Raw genomic sequence first — 17,623 nt, 5'->3', positions numbered from 1 at the left:
AATGAAGTCTCTGAGGTACTTGTCCATCTCTTAATAATGGTTTATTATTTCATAGGTTGCCAAGTATTAAGGTTATTCCTAAAGTATTTAACGAGAAAGGTGAGACAGTAAGCCAGTGGGGGTTGGGGAGCCTCTATAGGCTCTCTTAAATCAATTAAAGAAGTGACAGCTAAAGAAGAGGAGCTGCAATCAGGACATGTTGTGCATCCCTAAGCAGGACCATGTCTGTGGTTTAAGCCCTTTGATCAGTTCATGATTTTGTGATGTGAAGCTTGACGCTTCAGGAAGTTCAGCATTCATTTAGCTGGCTGCGGGGCTTGTTAATAGAGTTAGTGGACACCAGAAGTTAGGAATTTAGTGTGGCAGATTGGTTGGTAAAATATGAAAGAAACATTTACATATAAAGTTATATTGGCCCCTTAGAACAACAATTGCTTGAAGTTGACTGTTGGTTTTTTACAACTTGCTTATGACCTGTGAGGGGGAAATTTAGCACTCACAAAATTCTGGATACACATCTAAGCTTGTACAGTTGGTAATTTACATGTTAGTTTTTTTTTTTAAATGTATCATTTACATTTCCCAGTGATGTAATACAAATTTCTTTACAATAATGGAATAACCCTTTTTTATTTTCATTGTTACATCATCTGTAGTCATTGTACTCTGGAAAAATGAAGGGTGAAGCTTTGCAAGGCAATCATCAATATATTGATACCTAATTATGGAATTATTTGTGTACATTATGTTACTCTAATGGTTTCATCACAATTTTTTCAAATGAGGAATTGTATTCTCCTTACAGAAACATTGTAACTTTTAGAGTCATTGTAACATTGACATTTTGTTTGAGAAGAGGAAAACATTCCTGTGAGCCGTTTTGGATGTTAATGTAGTGGAGTGGAGTCTGTCGTTATGGATTTGGCTCAATGAAAAAGGATGGGGAGAAGTACAAATCGGATGATACAACAAGGGACACAGTAAATGAGTTGGAGGCAGGTTTGGAGGGTTAGGGTTACACATTGTAGAGGCAGGACAAAATCTACGTTACGCACAGAGTCAGGGTTTGTGTAGTAGGAGCCACAAAATAAATAAAAAGATTTGTGCCGTAATGTGTAATGTTGTTATCTCTTTTTTGGTTCAAATGGATTTTATAAAATTGGTATCGAAAAAAGTATCGTACAGGAACAGGTGTCAAAGTCACATGTATCAAACTAACACCTGTTTCTGAATGTAGTGCTGGACTCGGTCGAGATCAACTAGAATATGTGGCGAGTCCAATGCCCGAGTCCGAGACAAGTCAGAGTCCAAATACCAACGAGTCAGAGACAAGCCCGGACTCTAGTACGACAGCCATGTATACACCTGTGACAAACAGGGTTGGCTGTTGCACACTGAAGAAAGTCATCTTGCCTGAACAGTCTACTTGTGCTGAATAAAATAACAGAACTGGAGTGTGGTGTTGGACATGGAAAAGATGCATAACTGATTTTCCTCTCAGATAGCTATAAACTCCGTCTCCCTGTATGGTGTAGAATATATCAAGTGGCTCTGCCCTGATTTCCAATAGCACATGGGTCTTAGTCTTAGGTAGAGGATTTTAGTATCTGAGGATTTACCTCAAACTAACCTCCTACATTAGATTAGAACCTGTTAGAATTGAAGATTCTGGTCCCAGTATAGATGATGGTGTTCTAAAATAGACATATTGAATACCAAGTGCAGACTACTTACTGTCAGTATGTATGAGCGCCCCAAACATTACAGCCATTAGTGATTGCTGACCATGTTATTTCAAAACCATAGGCATTATATCAGCCCAATGCTGTAACAGCCTCCAATCTCCACAAAGCAATTCCAACTCCAGCAAAATTGAGTTTTGCTTAGTTGTCATGGAGGTAGATCTGTTGACATATGAGCTCAATAGCTGTAATGCTATCGTCCCTTGCACTTGTACGACTTCTTGTACATGTTAGTTTAAAAAAAATGATTGCAAAAAATGTAAAAAGCTGGTAAAATGTTTGTCAAACTACCGTTACCGAGGTCACAAAGGCACTTAAAGGTGCTCTAAGCGATGTTGGGTGACATCACTTCTTGTTGATGTTCGAAGTCTTCTCAAACAAAACGGAGGCTAGCTCACCCCTCCCTCCTCCTCATCCTGTCCCCTTTCTTCCGTGCTTCCGTGCACTAACCCCCCAACCCCCACCCCAAAATCCTTCTTGTCGGTTATTGGCTGGAATGCTGTAACGCTGTTTATGTTTCGTGGTGCAGGTTGGCACAGTTTGGTTTTTTTGCCGTTTGTGGAGCCTGCAGCTGTCTAAATTTTTTTTTACAGTGTGTTCAGTGGACAGGCAGCTAGCACATATTGAGAAGATGTTTGATGTATGTGGCAAAAAATGTTGTAGCCTAAAAAACGCGTGACATCGCTTAGAGCACCTTTAACTTTAAGCTAACACACGCTCACAGTGGGAGCACGATAGCTTGAGTAATGAATCAATTGTTACAGTGGTGAATGGCATCCAGTGTTACAAGGGTGGTGGCCGCAGCACCGTGCACAAATGCAAACAAAATAATAATTTTAAGCTATTGTAGTTAGGAGTCATATTTAGAAGCCTGCAATGGATGAATCACATTTAAAAGGCGAAGAAGAAAAGATAAGAGCCCTGGTTTTACTCTGGGCTTCAAGATTACTGCAACCGCAACCTCAGGGTTGTGTGGATCCTGGTGAGAAATTCATGGTGCAATGACCAGAAACATCTCATCTGTGGCTCAGAACTGCTCTGAAAATGTCTAACTCCCTGCGGTTTTACCCTATTTCCAAGCTCATCATCACGTATATGGAATAAAGATTTGTGCTACAACAAATTACTCAATCATATGAAGGTGCAAACATAAGCTGAATGGTGCTAATGACCTTTCCACTGGAAAAAAAAAGGAGACAGTGGGAGAAAATATGACACTTCTTTCATAAACGTACATAGTAACAAAGTGCAATACACTGTTTATCTTGACATCTACATTATACACTTTTCATGTAAAGATCCTGGTCACTGCTGACTTCATGCCCCCAGTGGACCGGCCAGATGTAAACAGCAGTGATGTTGCTGCTAATTCAGTATTGTTTGCCCGCAGCAACAGGGGAACACAGATGTGGTCATTCATAATGGAATTAATGTTGTTCCTTTGTCAGAGAGCACGGTCAAATCTTATATGTATCTTCGGAAGCTCTGCTGGTAGAATCGGGCTCCAGCCATGGCTACAGAAAACAGGACAGCACAGAGAGCACACTTCTAATTCTAACACACACATTATTGCAAGTTAAAGCCAAGCACAAACAAACACAACTTAAGCACAAAATACAGAAATGTTTCACGTGAAATAACCAGTAAAGTCCTTTGACAATTCTGGGCCACATCGTAAAAAAACTGATTAAGGGTCTGATTAGGGTCTCTGACTGTGTCACGTGGTAGCAGCATATTCCATGTCTGCAGCGGTGGTAGAAGTATTCAGATAAAGTACAGTAAAAGTGCCAATACAGGAAAAAGTGCCAATACAACAATTTAAAAATACCCCAAAACAAGTAGAAGTCCTGCTTCTTAAATCTCTAAGGACACCTATAATACTATCAGGTTCATACATGTACTTTTTGTTTCTACTAGAACATAGAGAAAGGTTTCTTCGAGCTGGGTAGAGAGCACCATGAGGTGCCGGTCGTTTCAGAGGCATTTGCAGCTAAGCCGACAAAAGGCGACCGACTAGAAGATTAGGAAAAAGATTATGGTTTAGGTTAAAACACACGTTCCCCTAACGTAGTACTTCCAGGACACCAACACCTGTTTCCTGGGTAAAAAACTCTGTGTTTTCCTCGGAACACAAACTCTGCCACCCTGCTTAAAGGTGCCGAAGGTAGGATTGTGAAGATCCAGGACTTAGCCAAAAAATGTGAACATCGACAACTTCTCAGTCCCTCCCCCCTTTCCACTAAAGCCCCACACGGTCTCCTAAGCCTCTCCCCCCACAAGGGAGAATGAATGCGTGTGCATGAGCAGTGATTGACACGCAGTTAGACACCCCCCCGCCCTGATTGGTGCATCTGAACAGGGAGCGGTGGATGTTTGCAAATCGCACTACAGGCTGTAGGTGGTGCCGGATTGTTTTTTCATTAATTTAAAATGACCTGCTTCATGTAGTTCTACTGGAACATAGGGTCAGTTTCAGCATATATGACAGAAAGTTAGTTTTATAAGGATAACCTACTACACCTGCAGCCCTGTATTTTATGACCCTTCCATCCACACCCCAAACACCTCCCTACACTGACCAGAGCGGTCTTATACTGCAGCGTTCAATGTGGTGCATAAAGCAATAGTAAAAGTCAATATAAACTGCCTCAGAAGAACTTCAATTGGTTCTGAAGCGATTCTTTATTGAAATAAACTGAGGGTCATACCAAAGAGTCGAAAAAAAAACATACTAAAGTATGTATACAGGAGGTGTTTTGGCCTTTCCAAATGTGATGAGCTTTCAAGGCTACAGTGCAGATTGAAATTTTTTAAATCAAGGCTGCCACTCAATGAATGTAGAAAAAAACAGCAGACCATGAATAACTAAATGAAATAAAACAAAATTCCATCTATGTTTCCTGTCAAATTTCTCTTGCCATGGTGAAGGAAATGCTGGTGATAAATGGAAATCAACGAGAGTAACACATTGGCAACGTGGAGAGTTTCTGGGTAGCACCAACTGGGGCAGCTCGCCTTGTTCCACCTCAGTGGAAGATTGATGACTTCTGGGTTCTGGGATTTGCACCTGTTTCCCCCACCGTCTCCCTTTCTCCTTCCTTTCCTCTACACACTCTGCTCTCTTTCTTTCCTTTTGCCCAGTTGTTTTATTGTCATTATTAAATATTAATGAAATTATATTATCAATGTAATGTATCAAAATTGAACAGTTGAACACAGAATGAACACATATAGCTTCTACAAGTTTCTCCAGCACGCCTATTGCTCATGTCTGACATGGATTGACAATGTATGACAGTGTTATGTATTGGTATATTAAATAAGGTTTACAGCTTTTCAAGTCTGTCTTCAAACAATAGTCAGGTTCCCACATGAACAGTGTACATGCACACTAATATTCCACTAGTATTCCCAATTTGACAATATTCAATCAGTATATTACGTTTGAATATTCTGAATAAGGCCTTTTTTGTTAATATAGCATTTTGCTGGTATTAGTCAGGTTTTAAAAACATTCTTTGAACATGTATACTGCGCATTCGAAATATGCGTCTTAGTCAGGGTTTTCACCGAAGGTTGCGACAGTTTACGCCCCCTTGCCTGATTCTCACTCCCATTGCGTAAAATATGGACGCTTGGTCAGGTGAATTTGCCGTTGTTATTGACAATAAAAGTCTCCTTTAGCGCCATATCTAAACGCGCTTGGTCGGGACTATTGGCACCCCTTTTGATGCAGTTAAGGAAAAGGTCGTGGGTGGGCTTACGTTTCCATGACACACGGGAAGAACGGGACAATTGGGTTTAGGAAAACAAGAACGGACGGTTGGGTTTAGGGAAAGAAGAAAGCGAAGGTTGGGTTTAGGAAACGTGACATGTGGGACAGGATACCCAGTCTCCTAGGTGAAAGTCCTGTGTTGTTTGACCCATCCACCACCCCAACCAACCTCCCTATGCAGATTTTTGGGCTTTCATACTACTCAATATCATAGTCACTCTTAGTGCTACGTCAGCTCTGTGCGTTGCTGCGGTTGTTGTACACAAAAACAGACTAGCCTTTTTTTTAAGTATCGGTTCAGGCACCATTTAGGCGCCGGCACTGATTTTAAAGTATTGTTTTTCCACCGGTATCGAGATGTATGGATCCTGTTATTTCAATTATGTACTGTATCCTCTATGCTGATTGATGTTTCAACCTCAACCTGTCTATATTCATTGCCTTGTCTGCTGGTTTTGATTACGCTGACGGCTTTTAGCTAAAGCGCGTTTGTTTTTTTGCCCACATTAATAGGAATATTACTTATTTGTGAGTGCTGGAGTTTTTGTTTTCTTTGATCTCTGTCACTGCCATGCACCCGATACACTGTCTAAGATCTGGATCTGTGCAAGCTACTTTCCATTATACCTTCGCCCACTGAAGTACCTGGATGGCTGTTATGCAAAGTTGTTGTTTTTTTCCCCATTTCATCATATTTACATTAGGCATAGGCATGGTGAATGTATGCACCTTATTAATATTGGCTCCAATATTTTACATGAACATCAAAATTGTGTAGAGCATCAGCATCCCTGTGCTTTCAGAGATCACATCAGTTCCGTCAGCAGAGGTGCCATGTGGATTCATTTCATGTTTGTAGTTTCAAGTGCTGAAAATCCATCCATCCATCCATCTTCGTCCGCTTATCCGGTGTCGGGTCGGGGGAGCAGCTCCAGCAGGGGACCCCAAACTTCCCTTTCCCGAGCAACATTAACCAGCTCCGACTGGGGATCCTGGAGTTCCCAGGCCAGGTTGGAGATATAATCCCTCCACCTAGTCCTGGGTCTTCCCGAGGCCTCCTCCCAGCTGGACGTGCCTGGAACACCTCCCTAGGGGAGGCGCCCAGGGGCATCCTTACCAGATGCCCGAACCACCTCAACTGGCTCCTTTCGGCGCAAAGGAGCAGCGGCTCTCCGAGCTCCTCACGGATGGCTGAGCTTCTCACCCTATCTCTAAGGGAGACGCCAGCCACCCTCCTGAGGAAACCCATTTCGCCGCTTGTACCCTGGATCTCGTTCTTTCGGTCATGACCCAGCCTTCATGACCATTGGTGAGGGTAGGAACGAAAACTGACCGGTAGATCGAGAGCTTTGCCTTCTGGCTCAGCTCTCTTTTCGTCACAACGGTGCGATAAATTGAATGCAATACCGCACCCGCTGCGCCGATTCTCCGACCAATCTCCCGCTCCATTGTCCCCTCACTCGCGAACAAAACCCCAAGGTACTTGAACTCCTTCACTTGGGGTAAGGACTCATTCCCTACCTGGAGAAGGCATTCCATCGGTTTCCTGCTGAGAACCATGGCCTCCGATTTAGAGGTGCTGATCCTCATCCCAACCGCTTCACACTCGGTTGCGAACCGATCCAGTGAGTGCTGAAGGTCGCAGGCCGATGATGCCATCAGGACCACATCATCTGCAAAGAGCAGCGATGAGATCCCCAGCCCACCAAACTGCAACCCCTCCCCACCCCGACTACGCCTCGATATCCTGTCCATAAATATTACAAACAGGATTGGTGACAAAGCGCAGCCCTGGCGGAGGCCAACCCTCACCTGAAACGAGTCCGACTTACTACCGAGAACCCGGACACAGCTCTCACTTTGGTCATACAGAGATTGGATGGCCCTGAGTAGAGACCCCTCACCCCATACTCCCGCAGCACCTCCCACAGTATCTCCCGGGGGACCCGGTCATACGCCTTCTCCAAATCCACAAAACACATGTAGACCGGTTGGGCATACTCCCAGGCTCCCTCCAGGATCCTTGCGAGAGTGAAGAGCTGGTCCGTTGCTCCACGACCAGGACGGAATCCGCATTGTTCCTCCTCAACCCGAGGTTCGACTATCGGCCGAACCCTCCTTTCCAGCACCTTGGAGTAGACTTTACCAGGGAGGCTGAGAAGTGTGATACCCCTATAATTGGCACACAACCTCTGGTCCCCCTTTTTAAAAAGGGGAACCACCACCCCAGTCTGCCACTCCTTTGGCACCGTCCCAGACTTCCACGCAATGTTGAAGAGGCGTGTCAACCAGGACAGCCCCTCCACACCCAGAGCCTTGAGCATTTCTGGACGGATCTCATCAATCCCCGGGGCTTTGCCACTGTGTAGTTGTTTGACTACATCAGTGACTTCCGCCTGGGAAATCGACGACAATCCCCCGTTATCCTCCAGCTCTGCCTCTAACATAGAGGGCGTATTAGTCGGATTCAGGAGTTCCTCAAAGTGCTCCTTCCACCGCCCTATTACCTCCTCAGTGGAGGTCAACAGTGTCCCATCCTTACTGTACACAGCTTGGATGGTTCCCCGCTTCCCCCTCCTGAGGTGGCGAACAGTTTTCCAGAAGCACTTTGGTGCCGACCGAAAGTCCTTCTCCATGTCTTCTCCAAACTTCTCCCACACCCGCTGCTTTGCATCTTTCACGGCAGAGGCTGCAGCCCTTCGGGCCCTTCGGTACCCTGCAACTGCCTCCGGAGTCCTCCGAGATAACATATCCCGGAAGGACTCCTTCTTCAGTCGGACGGCTTCCCTGACCATTGGTGTCCACCACGGTGTTCGTGGGTTACCGCCCCTTGAGGCACCTAAGATCCTAAGACCACAGCTCCTCGCCGCAGCTTCAGCAATGGAAACTTTGAACAATGTCCACTCGGGTTCAATGCCCCAGCCTCCACAGGGATGCACGAAAAGCTCCGCCCGGAGGTGTGAGTTGAAAGTCTGTCGGACAGGGCCTCCTCCAGACGTTCCCAATTTACCCGCACTACACGTTTGGGCTTACCAGGTCTGTCCAGAGTCTTCCCCCACCCCCTGACCCAACTCACCACCAGATGGTGATCGGTTGACAGCTCCGCCCCTCTCTTCACCCGAGTGTCCAAAACATACGGCCTCAGATCAGATGACACGATTATGAAATCGATCATTGACCTTCGGCCTAGGGTGCTCTGGTACCAGGTACACTTATGAGCATCCCTATGTTCGAACATGGTGTTTGTTATAGACAATCCATGACTAGCACAGAAGTCCAACAACAAACAACCACTCTGGTTTAGATCAGGGAGGCCGTTCCTCCCAATCACGCCTCCAGGTGTCTCCATCATTGCCCACGTGTGCGTTGAAGTCCCCAGCAGAACAATGGAGTCCCCCACTGGAGCCCCATGCAGGACTCCAGTCAAGGTCTCCAAGAAGGCCGAATACTCCGAACTCCTGTTTGGTGCATATGCACAAACAACAGTCAGAGTTTTCCCCCCACAACCCGCAGGCGTGGGGGGAGGCGACCCTCTCGTCCACCGGGTAAACTCCAACACAGCGGCGCCAGCCGGGGCTTGTGAGTATCCCCACACCCGCCCGGCGCCTCACACCCTGGGCAACTCCGGAGAAGAAAAGAGTCCAACCCCTATCCAGGAGTATGGTTCCAGAACCGAGACTGTGCGTGAGGTAAGCCCCACCAGATCTAACCGGTAGCGCTCCACCTCCCGCACCAGTTCCGCCCTTCCCCCACAGAGAGGTGACGTTCCACGTCCCCAGAGCCAGCGTCTGCCGCCCGGGTCTGGTCCGTCGAGGCCCCTGACCTCACTGCCACCCATGTGGCATCGCACCCGACCCCAACGGTTCCTCCCACAGGTGGTGGGCCCATGGGCTGGAGAGATGGGAGCCACGTAGCTTGTTCGGGCTGTGCCCGGCCGGGCTCCGTGGCAAACCCGCCACCAGGCGCTCGCCCGACGAGCCCGCCGTCTGGGCCTGGCTCCAGACGGGGCCCCGGGCTTCCTCCGGGCAGGGTCACTCCATCTCTACCTTGCTTCTTCATTGGGGTTTTTGAACCATTCTTTGTCTGGCCCCTCACCTGAGACCACTTTGCCTTGGGAGACCCTACCAGGAGCACAAAGCTCCAGACAACACAGCCCTCAGGTTCACAGAGACACACAAACCTCTCCACCACGATAAGGTGATGGTTCACGGAGAAGTGCTGAAAATGTCACATTCATATCGAGGAGCTTTCTGTGGTTGTCTGTAGAAAAACAAATGAACTAAAAAAACAACCGACACTTGGTGTTGAAAGGTAGAAATGCAGAAGCTTTCATCAGTCCCTGATAGAGAGTAGTGAATATGAAAATGTCAAGTACACGCTGGCTTATGTCATTTTATTTTTATAAACAATATTTTTGTAGTCCGTAATGCTAGTGTAGAGCAGTTTACTACATTGAATGCAATGGCAGTGAAAACACAATGGCTTTTTGATGCCCAATTAGACACTTGTCCCCAGTCTCACTCTCACATACACACACACACACACACACACACACACACAAACACACACTGCACTTTATGACAATGACTAACCTGTCTTTGGACACAATCACTGTCAACTACAATCCGTTTTAACTCAGTAAACTTCTATTGCACACTGTTTAAATTAGCTTTTTTGGCCTTTGGATACATTATTTTGAAAACAATGACATTTGCTCAGCTTTGAGTAATGATCTTTATACTTTATAAGGTCTCTCTAATGTTATGGTATGCATGAGTAAGTCATGTGATTTCTTAAAAAAAAAGAAAAAAGACCCTCTACTAATCACATATCTCACGAGCCTAGGAGTTAGCGAGTAATCTCCACTGTGAGTGACAGTGTGTTAGCAGCGCTGGAAGTACAGTGGCACAGATTCCCGCAATGGTCTCTTGGTCTACGCCTTGGCTCTTTCCATCCATCACTTCTCCCTGTTGGCACTTCAGACCCGTAGAGCTAGGCTTCCCATTGTAGTCACACCGCCCTGATTTGTGGTGGTCATAAAAAATAACAATCCCTATCCAAAGTCCAAAGCGTCACTGCAACGAGCTCAGATTGAGAAGCTTTAAAGTGCCCATATTATGCTCATCTTCAGGTTCATAACTGTATTTAGAGGTTGTACCAGAAAAGATTTACATGGGTTAATTTTCTAAAAAACACCATATTTTTGTCATACTGCACATTGCTGCAGCTCCTCTTTTCACCCTGTGTGTTGAGATCTCTGTTTTAGCTACAGAGTGAGGCATCACACTTCTGTTCCATCTTTGTTGGGAGTCGCACATGCGCAGTAGCTAGGTAAGGACTACGAGCCAGTCAGAAGCAGAGTATGAGGGCGTGCCCTGACAGTACCTAGGTAAGGACTACTAGCCAGTCAGAAGCAGAGTATGAGGGCGTGTCCTGACAGTACCTAGGTAAGGACTACTAGCCAGTCAGAAGCAGAGTATGAGGGCGTGCCACACTAGCAGCTAGGCGAGCATTATAACGTGTGTTACAAAGTGACGCACGTTTGTCACGGAAGTAAAGGCTGGACTACAACAGAGCTGATTGGAGATGGTAAGTCCCTTTGGGGTGGACTTTGGGCTTAAAAAGCATAATATGAGCACTTTAATGTCATGGAAGTCGATGCATTTACTGATCTATCTCATCAATACATGTTTGAACTGGACCATATGTGATTGCTGGCATGTGTAGGATACCATTCTTATAAAGATCGGAACCCGGCAACCCTTAGATAGGGCTTTGTAGCCATGTTTCTTATTAAGGACTAAAATAACGGATTAAGAAAATGCAGTACAGCTACCGAAAGTTGAGTTCTGCAAAAAGTAAATAAATAAAATCAGAAGAAAAGAGTGTGTTTTAGAAAATTACCTTGCATCACATCAGCTAAATCCAATTTGCTGTGAGGGGGCGCCTTTTTCCAAGCTTTCCCTAAAGGGGATGTCCACAGCCTCAGACTTTAAAAACGCCAGTACCAGAGGAACTGGGACATGACATAGGAACAGCTATTACTAATCTATAGGTGATAAAATCTATTTTTGCTGGAAAACACTGTTGTTGTAGGAACATACAGTAGGTGATGGTGCGCTGACGTGGGCAGAATCTAAATATAGAATAGAATGAAAATGGAACAAAAATCATCTGCATATTCTGGGAAGACTGCACAGTATGTCTTTTCTCACATGCACACGCACACGCACACACACACACACAGTCTTAGTTAAAAGTTAATAATTTGCCTCTGTGGCTGCTGAGCCTGAATCACTGTGACGCTGTCTGGGTCTTTAAATATCAGTGCAGTGGAACTGGGCCTCGATAACCCTTCTACTACAACACTACACACACACACTAGCACATAAACACACACACACACACACACACACAGAGGGATTTGTATGTGTTCATATGTATCTACGTTAATACAGAATTAAAAGAATTAGTAAAACAGGCAATACTTTTAGTTGCTTAAAGGGGTGGTTCAGAATTTTGGACATAGGACCTCATTTCCAAGTTAGCCAGTGCGTTATTTATCACTGGAGACTGTTTTCAACACTGTTCATCCAGTCCTTCTAGTTGCAGAGTTTGGTGGTGCTAATCTAGTGCAAGTTTGGTGGTGCTAATCTAGTGCAAGTTTGGTGGTGCTAGTCTAGTGCAAATTTGGTGGTGCTAGTCTAGTGTAAGTCAACGGTTTATGCCAGCCTGCCACTAAAAACAGTCTTACCCACTCCACAGTACACCCGAGAACGCCAGACTATCGATGTAAATGCCTGTGATGATAGAATAATGTTGCATCTCAATGGTCGCATTACATTTTGAGGGACTAGTTTCTCAGCAGCGGTGGAATTTTACTTTGCTCCGGTTAGTAGTACTGCGCCGAAAAGTAAACAGAGAAGCGCACTCCACTCGGGACACCAAGTAGTAGCCTCTACAGACTATTCAATCAAAGTACAGAGGATATATTTTAAATTTAGAGAATTTTCCGTATTTGGATTAACAGAAGTGTACGTAAACTTAATGGAAAAGGTACTGGTATAGCATGGTCAGATAAAGTTTTACTACATTAACGCTATAGTAAACTCACAATTGGGAATTTAAAACACAATAGAAAGTTATACAATAAATAGAAAGCTACGAGTGTTTGTACCTTTCCATTGCAAACTATTGAATACAATTATAAACCTTGGCAAAGTATTTTCTATTTGATATTAGCTCCTTTTATGTTGTCATTTCAAGTACTGGTAAATAACTGCGCTTATTATATTGCTGGAAATGCCACTATTTCTGAGTGATGTCATCATAGTTTCCTGGTTCAAACACTCCGTATAAGGGAAAGTTTCCAAAATACTGCTCTGCTCTTCCCCGGCTGTCGCCTATGATGTGTGATTGACAGGGTCATTAATTAGCTAGTTAGTGTTAAGTGTTGCGTGGATTATTACAGGAGACACCTGTCCATTTGGCTGAGAGGTTTTACCGTAAAAAAGTTCCAAGCCGCTTATTCCAATTGGCATTTCTCACATACATGCACGCTCCATCAGCACCCTTCAGCAGACAAAGTGTCCATCAGGCTGCTCTGCAGTATCTTCATCAGCCTCTGACTGACTGATGAAGTGCTTCACCTTTGCGTGAGGTATTGAGGTCGTTTGCAGTATTTACGTGGTCTTTACATTTTATTTGCATCATAGAAACATCACTGCCAGTTAGGAATGTAGTCAGAAGCCAGGCTAAACTATGCATTGTGTAATCCTTATGTTAAAGTGTAAAGCGTTTTAAAAAGTGGTATACAAATAGGGATAGGTATCGATAGAATTTAATTGATAACGATACTGCTTATCAATACAGATACTTAACAATTCTCTTATTGATGCTATTATGTATGATTTCGTACAAAAAGAAATGAAAAGATTCAGCAATTATTTTTTATTTTTTAAGTGAAATTGTTTTCTGAGTTTCTTGTATTAATAATGAGTGAGGGGCAATCGCTACAAATGTCTGGTCTAACAACTTGCAATAAAAAAATTACTTTTATCTAGTTTTCAGAACAGCTCACACTGAGTTCAGTTGAGCAGCTTGTCTCTAAAATAAGAGTAACTGGTCCACCTAAAGGCCAGCAAAACTCGAGTTAGCCTTAATGGGGACTTAGATGGTATTTAGCAAAACTCGGAGAAGCAGCTTGTCACTTAAATGAGAATAGCTAGTAAAATTACTGTTTTTGTCAATGGAGTCTGGTGGCCTTGAGGTGAACATATAGCGGTTGTTTCTTGAATTAATGATTTATTTCGAACCAAACCACAGTTTGTGATTGTTGGAAGAGTGGAAAGACTAACTAAGGCGGAGTTAGTGAGTTTATTTAGTTAAGTTAGTTAGTTAGTTAGTTTAGAAGTTGTAACGTAATGGACAATTCTGCTTCCAACCTGTACGGGGACCGAAGCTGGAAAAGTTCTTTAGTGTTGCTTTAAGTGTCTTCATGAGTTGACAGGTTATTAATCTCATCTTGGTTTGGTAAATGAGACAAACTCAAATTCAGAAGGTGTAGGGTCGTATTTTTCTGTTTAGGTTTAAAAATAATTTCCGTCTTGACATTTTGTGAGTTAATTTTGTTTACTAAAAAAGCTAAGAGAGCTAAGTGAAGTGGCTTCGCGGGCGCAATGTATCCTGGTACATGTAGGCACAGCTGCCACTGCTCCACGAAAAGAATACTTGCTTTCTCAGTCAATATAGCACACACTGGGGCACATATAATAGCAACATAGGCATTGGTCAGCGGTGCCAGTCAATGACATGGAGGCATCAGTCAAAACAAGCAAAACAGATTTGAACTTACCATATCAATACATGCAGATATTCTGTGAGAATATACAAGAAACACTTGATATTTTGAGTATGTCATAATACAAACTATTTGCTGTGACAGCCATAATCGTGGTGTACTAGCCACCGCTAGTGCTACTAGTAGTACATGCTTGAAAGTTCTAGGGCAAAGAGGTCTGCAAGTAGGTTATCCACTCTGTAGTACTACTCCACATGCATTTTCCTTTAACAATGGTTTTAATACTCTGTTAGGTCATGTGCCTGACTGGGCTAAAGGCTCTCTGGAGAACACACACACACACACACAAACAGAAGTCATTCCCGAGAGGCATTTTTAACTTCTCTTGTTTCAGGGAGCACTGATCCATGGCAGCCTGGTCATGTGTGATGTTGTAAGGGGCAGCAGAGCACAGACATTTCTTTCATGACCTGAAGAGGAATGTGGATTTTCGGAAAACATTGCATTATTCTTCATGGCAGCTCTCTAACTGTTTTTCTGTTTGCATATTTGATTTTCATTTGTCAAGTCAAATTAATTTTGCTTGTGCATTACCTGTCAAGGTGAAATATACCTACAGTACTGACACTGGTTTAGAATAGAGGAACAGCTTCACAACCCATGCCTCCTTAATTTATAGGGAAGACTGTCAGTATATTTCACTTGCTCTGTACAGTGTAAATGTCTTGGAAAAGTAAATAAAGACTGGGTGATTGATTATATACTGTTGACAAGACAAAAGCTAGGGCACTCTTTTTTTTTGTAGTGTCACTGTGCGAGGGTACGTGAGCCAAAAATGACGTGATAACTTATTTTGCATAAAGTGCGAAAGGCTTTGAAAGTTGGTAGACCAGGCGTACATGTACTTGAGGCTTGTTCTGTCCAATAAAGGCAGAAAAGCCCCCCGCAAAAAAAGCAACAAAAAAAAACATTTAAAAGTATACTATATCAGTGATGTTTCATTTCTCGGGATGTTCAGGTGCCACCGGCAATTCCGCCGGATGTCCCTCATTTTTGGCCATCCGTCCGTCACTTTCTGCTTGCTTTGTGTTGGCATTTTAAACTCCTCCTCCAAATTTATGGCTTAGGATTTCGGACTATGATTAACTGCTCCTCAGATCTCTGCAGGGTAAATCCAGACAGCTAGCTAGACTATCAGTGCAATCTTTTCTTTTGCACGACTAAAACAACTTCTGAATGTACACGTTCCAACAAAACAAGTTCCTTCCTGCTGCTATTTTTCAGATGCACCGTTGCTCCGTCTGGCACTTAGCGCCGCCCAAGACAATTGTTATTGGTTTAAATAAATGCCAGTGAACCAGAGCACATTTTTCTCCCATCCCGGAATGCTGTGTGGACTAGCCAGACCCTCCTTTGCAGCGGTGTGGAAGAAGGTCTGGCAATGCAAGACCATCATCTGAAACCTGCCCAATATAAGCTAAACGGTTGTGATTGGCCCGACCAGGATCGGGGGGAGCGGGAGGGGAACCAGACGTATCTGCCAGAGCAAATATAACATGAGCTCACACATTTGTCTGGTTCCGAGGCAATGCAATTTATATATATATATATATATATATATATATATATATATATATATATATATATATATATACTACATATGGTAACTTGTTTCAACTGTCCTAATTAACTAATTTGAAAATGCTGAGAAACTACAGATAGACAGATGTATAAGTTGGGTTTCAGTCTAGACAAAGGAGTTAATTTGGACAAGCTTTTCAGATTCGAACTCTTGGGGGACTATTCTATCACTGTGTGCTTTACTGTAGTGGAAAGGAAAGAAGTAATTTGCGAATAAATCAATACCACAGTGTCGACTTAACACATGTAATTGGTTATGGATGCAGAATCCTTGACATTGGGGCCAACTCGTCAACATTGGGGCCAACACTTTTAGTAATCTACATGGACTCCCACTGCACAATGTCTAGGAGTTATTCTGAGATATTTGTTAAATATGGCTTCAGGAGAATCACACACACACTGTATAAAAAACTAAGTATAGAGTTCAGAGTAGGTTGACAAGTGAGAGGAATCATTCTGCCCTTATTAGGTGAGTGATGGCATGTCAGTATTTTTCTATTTTGTGGTAAACATGAGGGGCAGTTCTTCTTAGTTGTATGGAGGAGAAATAGCGGATGAAAGAGTGGAGTTAGAATGTGCCTAATACAGTTAAATATTTTCAAAATCCATACTCCTTCTGAGCCTGCTGAGTCATAAAACACAGACATGACACACATTTGTAGATTCAGTGTGTGACTTTCCGAAAGATATCATTATCTTTGAAATAAACGTGGATAAAAATAAAGACGCTCCTTATAACTTCTGAACTTATCACGTTTTCTTCAGTATCAAAGTAATCCAGTGCTAGTTGTCTGTACATCTGTGGGTACATTGAAAAGAGGAACTGTAACAGCTATCACAGAGCACTTTATAATAGGTTTTACATCGGCATGTCCAATACTCTACTTGTCAGTTTACTATTGAAGGTACAATATTCTGGTGCAATGTGTAATACTTGCGTGCAATATTTAGATTTTACTGGTGTTATCATTTTTTTATTGATTTATTGGTCTATTGGGCTTAGTTTTTTAAATTTATGAACATTGGGTTAGGCGTTAGGGTTAGGGATTATGTATTTTAGTATATGAATGATTGCAAGGATGCTGCTCAAATGTCTGGGGATTAATATTCTGTAGTGCAGCGATGCTCAGCCCAAGAAAGGTTTTCCCAAGGGGACAGTACTAGTATACTTTATCTCATCTGATCTTAAGTGCCCTGCGTAAGCAAACCCTCTTCATCAACCTCTGCACGTGCAAGTACCATGCATCAGCTGTCAGACTAATTCACCCAGGCTGCCAGCCTTGCACGCTAAAGCCTTTTTCTAATTAGAGCCCTGTGATCTGATGTAGTCCTTGGCCTGATGTGCTGGTGACTCCACCAATGATAGCAGTAATTCACACTAAGTAAACATATCACCTTTCAGGTGTCTTGCATGAATTACCATGTGAAAGAGTAGGTGTTACATCAAGTGTTCTTCCAGTTTTTCATGAAGCATGTGCTTGTTTCTATTATTACTATTAGGAGAGTAAAGTACTGATCTACATGTTGATTGTACCAAATCAAGCTTTGGCACACGTTGGAAAAATTGTGATGACATTTTTGTCATCATGCTGGGGATCCAGCATCACAGGATTGAGACAAGGACCATTCTAAGAATGTTAAGATTAATTTCATTCAGCCGAA

This window comes from Perca flavescens, chromosome 12, assembly GCF_004354835.1.
Source record: "Perca flavescens isolate YP-PL-M2 chromosome 12, PFLA_1.0, whole genome shotgun sequence".
Lineage (NCBI taxonomy): Eukaryota > Metazoa > Chordata > Actinopteri > Perciformes > Percidae > Perca > Perca flavescens.
The sequence above is the reverse complement of the archived record's forward strand: the minus strand, read 5'-3'. Positions refer to the sequence as shown.